At 35.1% G+C, this 6,275-nt stretch overlaps 1 pseudogene; it reads left to right on the top strand.

The window, feature by feature from the left end:
* Nucleotides 1-234: 234 nt before the first annotated feature.
* LOC101658143 lies at nt 235-663 on the top strand (annotated as a pseudogene).
* Nucleotides 664-6,275: the final 5,612 nt, after the last annotated feature.

A 6,275-nucleotide genomic window follows, 5' to 3' on the forward strand; every position in this document is an offset into this window, starting at 1 on the left:
TTCTAGGGGTCCAGAAGATGTGCTCCACTCCTGACTCTCTCTAATTGTCAGCATCTCAGAGGGCTCATTTTATACTCAGCAGGATGATCTTCCAAATGGATGTTCTTCACAACTCGTTACTGATAGGATGCTCTTCGAATTCTATCAGTATCTTCAGACTCAATGGCGGCTCCTCAATGTTGTACTTTATAATAGGCAGCTAAGACTATAAAAAATATAGTTGTTGGCTGCAATATGGCAGCCACCACAGGCTTGGAAGTAAAAGTCTCTCGCGATTTCAGACTTTTGGAAGAACTCGAAGAAGGCCCCAAAGGAGAAGAAGATAGTACATTCACCTAGGCCTAGAAAATGATGAACGCATGACACAAGATGATAATTGGGCCGCCAAGAACAATTTATGAAAACTGGGCATAGAGCCTTAAAATAGAATGTGGATCTAAATACTTAGAAGCACTCCCCTTTGTAAGATGTATACCCCAAATTAATATGAATGGAGTCAATAGTTCTAATGGAGTGGTGGACCTAAAAACCCCATCAGTACTAGCAAAATAGTAGAATTCCTACAGCATCAAAGTTATCCTGCAAGACCTCAGGCGCCTAATTATGTCTAAAGAAAATATGAAACTCCATTAGCCACCCAGAGGACAGTGTTACAGCAATTAATCACCAAGAAAAACCACAAGCTTCCCCTCCCCCCATTCAATTTAAGCAGTCTTCATTTTCCACAGTAGAACACTTTTTAGATACACCTTGTAGACCTCAAGTATTGGAAAGGAAGCTCCCACTCAAGGGCAAGTTATCTTAAGATACTGTACATGCTACTAATTTCTTGGCCCCTTAAAATATATGTTGTGTAATAACAAAAATATTTGTTGACATTTTTAAATGACTGAAATAGTTAAATTAGTGTATTTATTTCTTAAGAAGGAAACATATTCAAATTTGAAATGAGTATCTTTTAGGAAGCAATTGTAGAATAATTTCCTTCCTTCAGACATTTTTCATGTACTAAGAATGACCTTGCTCACCTGGGCATCTTATCCTCAGGTTACCAAGGGGCCTTTTGGCCACGATTCAACCATAGCCTTTCTAATGGTACTTGCGGCCTGATCGGTGATTCTTTAGGAGAGGATATGATGAGGGTTTGCCCCAAATTGGAGAAAGTAGGAAAATAGATATTGGAGCAAGAATGCTGTAGATTGCTTGTCTCAGCACATTATTTTCCTTTCCATTTTAATGTCAACCATTAGGCGCTGCCATTAAAGACTTTGCTCATCTTTGGCATTTGATGGTTGTTTCAAGCAAACCTTTCTCTTCCTGTTGTCCAACTCACTGTATTGTCCATGGCACGCTCACAGGTGTGTATTTATTTTAAGTTGTTTTGCAAAGTAGATTGACTTGGTAATTTATGAACTTTCAGCGCATTGTTACTCCTTTAATATACAGTGTGACTAAATTGAAGTAAGGTTCTAAGTAATTTGTGCTCATCCCATTCATAATCTAATTTGTTAACAATAAACTAAAAGAATATTTGGTAAAATATAAATCAGAATATTCGGTAAATAAAAATAAAGAATATTTGGTAAAATAAAAATAAAGAATATTTGGTAAAATAAAAATCATATTACACACAAGGAGTCCTGGTGGAGCAGTGTTCAAACCTCACCAGCTAATCAGACGATCCGTACTTTGGACCCTCCAGAAGTTCCTTGGAGGAAAGACGAGGACAGTCGCTTCCTAAAGATGCACAGCCTTGGAATCATTGTTGGACATTTCTACTTCGCCTTTCAGCATCTGTAGGAATTCGTACAGACTTCATCAACAGCAGTGAAGGCTATGTTATACTTATAGACAAACAAGCAAAATCCTAAATAGATATAACATTGTTAGATTTCCAGGCAGACAGAACAGAGTTCAGATGGAAAATTCCATTTTAACAGAGGAATGAATAGACTCCCAATGAACTAGAACTTAGTCGGTGATAAACTAGCAGAGATTTTAAACTGGTTATTAGCCTTTCCCCCTGGCCTCGATGCCTCTTAAAAGCCAAGTATTTCTGAATATGTCAGTATCGTATTACTGGATACATTCCATCTTGTCATGTTTGTCTTAGAATATATTATCCTCCATTAGCGAGTGCATTGTGAGGATGGAGCCAGACCTTCTATCATACATTAGTTGGAACTACCCGACAGCCCCTAACAATAACCAATTACTCAATCTACAAAATTCAAATTTTAATATAAGTTTGTTTCCTCCTGTATGCAGCGCAAACTCTAAACATTTATAGCACTCTTATTAAACATCAAGTTCTTACTTATTTCTTCATTTGTTCCCAACTTGTTTTGACCAAATTCAGGGGAGTTTGGCTAAATACACTTAAATAAAGATTTGAAGACAGAGTTGTTTTTCTGACTTTCCCTCACTGTCTTTATTTTTTCTCTTTTTCTTTCAGAATCTTATTCTTAAACCTAAGTATATTAATTTCTCAGTATTTAAGGATTCATCCCTGGAAGACTAACACCTTTATATATTTAAAATGACATTAAAATGTTACAAAGATCCTAAGCACCTGGAAGAAAGTAGGAAAAATATTAAAATAGCTGCAATTATGAAACAATACAAGTAAAATGTAGGTAAGCAATTTCTTTCATTTCAAATTTTCAAGCTACTGCCATTGTGTTTTCTCAGGTTTTCTGTCTTACACTGATATGGAAAGTGTAATAGCTGAGAAATTTCAGAATTCGTAATAGGTCCCAGGACAATTGCTACTAGGTTAATTCTGTCAACAGGAAGACTTTTATTAATATGAAGCTATATTTTTTGAAGTTATTTTCAGTCTAGGAGTTCTACGTTATCAAATTATATCTATAGATGTTAGTTAAATTAAGGACTATTTATTCGTTTTTAAAATATTAAATGTGATTTAAATGCATGCACTGTTTCTATATGATCACTGTAGGATGCACTATTACTATAAGCGCATAAGTACAATTTGTTAGATGGTTCTTGTGGATGGTAGCCAGTGAATCTAAGCTTCACCAAACTAGACGTTGGCAGTCCCTCTTGTAAAAAACTGTATTTAGAAATTTCTTTGTCTTATGAAGTGACAGAGTACAAGTTGATTGGCCTTCAGTCCTGAGATCTTGGGTCAGGCCATTGATAAAGTTCAGTGGCTAAAAAAGAAGGCAGTGATTACTATTTATAATTTGTTTTCTGATAATTTTAATCATGCACATGCACTCTGAGGCCATGGGTTGCTGATCATAAATTGAAATAAATGAATAAAAATATGTAAAATGAATTCTGTCAACTTCCAATGAAAGGTATTTGTTACATTTATTTAAATGAGTATGGATTTATGAATTAAACATAAAGAAGAAAGTGGACAATGCAAAACATTACCTATGCCATCCCTTTTTAGAATTTTCAGATCTGTCTATAACAACTATATTGAGTTTAAAAATCATCACAATATAAACAATTTTTATTTGGTTCTCATTGACGTTTTCTTTGTTTTTAACTTTAAAAATTTTCAGCCATTACTTTATCTGCTTTATATATATCAAACAAGGTTTGTCAAACATCTTTTATATTAATTTTCAGTTTTCTTTTTACTGATAAGAGTAGTCCTGCTTGTGTATTTGCTAAGCACTTGTAGGCTAACTTAAAGGTCAATGTTTTGAACTCCCCACCTGCTTTATGAGAATGAGGAGGCAGTCTTTTCCCAAAACAGATTCACAGCCTTGGCAACTCTCTGGGACAGCTCCACTTTGTCCTTTAGGCTGACTCGGAGTCAAAACCAACTGAATGGCAGGGCTTGATTTTTCAGTTACTGTTAAGTCTTGGTCTTTTACTATTTTTCCTAGCTTTCTATATATACATTCTAACAATCTTACTTTGGGGCCCAATGCTTTATACTCCTTTAAAATTCTATGTGGGATTTTGAGCTTTTCCAATAAATTCTTAGCATATAACCACAGCGCAAAAGAGTGTCTCAGCAAACAGTAACAATAAAAGATGTTATCTGGAGGCTCTAAATATTAATAAAATTAAGATGGTTTTCTATATAGCAAAATGAGATGCTAAAGTTATTCGGCAAATCCTTTCCTTTCATTTATATCTTATTTTCATGGACTCTGTATTAATGGAGAACACATCCATTTAAAAGTAAGATGATTGGATGGCCTAATTAAATTGTAAACAGCAAATGAAAGTTGAAAATCAGAAATGGAGTTTCCATACAAAGAACTTAAAAAGAAAAGGTTTCCTTGCAATTGTGTTATTGAAAAGCTGAAAGTAGGTGATTTCACATAACATATAACATAAAATCTTCAGAGTGTATGTGTACCCACGGGGATTAATATTCAGTGTTAAACTCTCAACAGATATGACATTTAGTTTTTACTACCACTGGGCCTTCTAAATTTTGTTTAGCGGCCAAACATGTTAGTCATTGTCACTATCCAGAGACTTCCCGGGTTCAACCATGTTGATTTTTCATGTTGAATGAGATTCAGAATCTTAATATGCTCATTACACTTAAGATATTTTAAAGATAATAGTTGAAAATGAATGCTACTTACAGAGAGAGGGAGCAATATTCATAATCCACCTCAAAACTAACCACTGAGCCTTTCAAATGATCAAGTCATCTGCATGCTGTAACATCGTAGCAGCTGCTAGTTTGACTTGCTAGGCTTTCATTGGTTCCAACAGTAAAGTGACAATAAGTACAAATGATTGCACCAAGTTTACTGCGTACACAGACAGAGGCCAGTAACCATACTCTCAAAAAGGACAAGTGGAAACATCTGTTCTGTAATAAAACCAGAATTATGCATGAGAAATAGTTTAGAGGAAATCTCCCATAAGATAGGGATAAAAAAATCCTATCTGCATCAATTCTTACCAGGCTAGTCGACCCTCGCTCCACAACCATTACAGATAATGCCATAAAGCTTGGGTCAGGCTGTAGTCCAGCATTCCATATAGTCTATATGGAAAGCTGCAATGTCTCCTAATTGTCACTGAGAGCTGCTTCCCTACAAGGGCAATGGATTAACAGGAGAGTCAAAATCAGAAGGATATTGTTGACCAATCCTATTTCATGAAGGTCTTTCCGCATAAGAAACTTCTTGTTACAATCACAGCAACATTATGTTGGCAGTGATAAAAGGTGCTGCTTTCTGAGTGTCACATGACACATGACTAATAAGGGTTCTTACACTGTTCTTACATGATCTTGTATGGTGGCAGAAAGTACACTGGTGAGCCCATGATAGAATTTTACAAGATCAATGGCCAACTTCTTCATTACAAATACCGTTTTTCAACATGAATTGTGACTGTAAACTTGAAATACAGATGGAATATGTAGGAATTAACTTGAGTACATCGGTGGGAAGAGACAATGGAGAAGCTAAATATTAGCATAAAAATTGAGTCTAGGGGCTGAATGTGGAACAGACCATCAATTAATTACTCATATGGAAATTCAGGTTGAAGCTGAAGAAATGAAAACAATTCCACATGATCTAAAATATGACCTTGAGTATTTCCCATCAGAATTTCTAGAAATTCTCAAGAATAGATTTGATACATTGAACACCAATGACAGGAGATTTGACAAGCTGCAGGGTGATATCAATAGAATAGCATATAAAGGAAACCAAAGGCCATTAAAAAGAAAAGGGAAAAAATATATATGTAAACCGATGTCAGAAGAGGATCTGCAACTTGCGCTTGAATGTAGAGTTGCTAAAGCTAATGGAAGAACTGATGAAGTACAAATTCTGAATAGAAAATTTAGAATTTTCTATTCTAAAGGCAGTTTAGGAAGACAAAATATTATAAATATTTAAATAATACAACAAACTAGAATTAGAAAGCCAAAAAGATAACACAATCAGTAAATAGAAAACTGAAAGAACTGAGGGAAAAATTCCAGCTTTGAGTTGAAACATTGAAAAATTCTTTCGGGAAAATCTCGAACAATGTAGGAAGCACCAAACGATGACAGAAGGAACCAAAAATAACTTATCGAGGTGCAACCATTCCTACTGGTAGCATATGATCAAGAACCAGTGGTATTGAAAGAAGTCCAAGCTAACTAAAGGCATGAGCAAAAAACTAGGCTCATAATTGACAGAACATTGATTGAAATATTTCAACAAGCTAATGAAGTACTGGAAATGTGTTTATGCTAAGAAATGCAGAAGACAACTACCTGGCAAATTGAATAGATTATACCCATATTTGTCTCCATTCTAAAG

This window comes from Echinops telfairi, unplaced genomic scaffold (genome assembly GCF_000313985.2).
Source record: "Echinops telfairi isolate 266 unplaced genomic scaffold, ASM31398v2 ScPeMD7_4;HRSCAF=17, whole genome shotgun sequence".
NCBI lineage: Eukaryota > Metazoa > Chordata > Mammalia > Afrosoricida > Tenrecidae > Echinops > Echinops telfairi.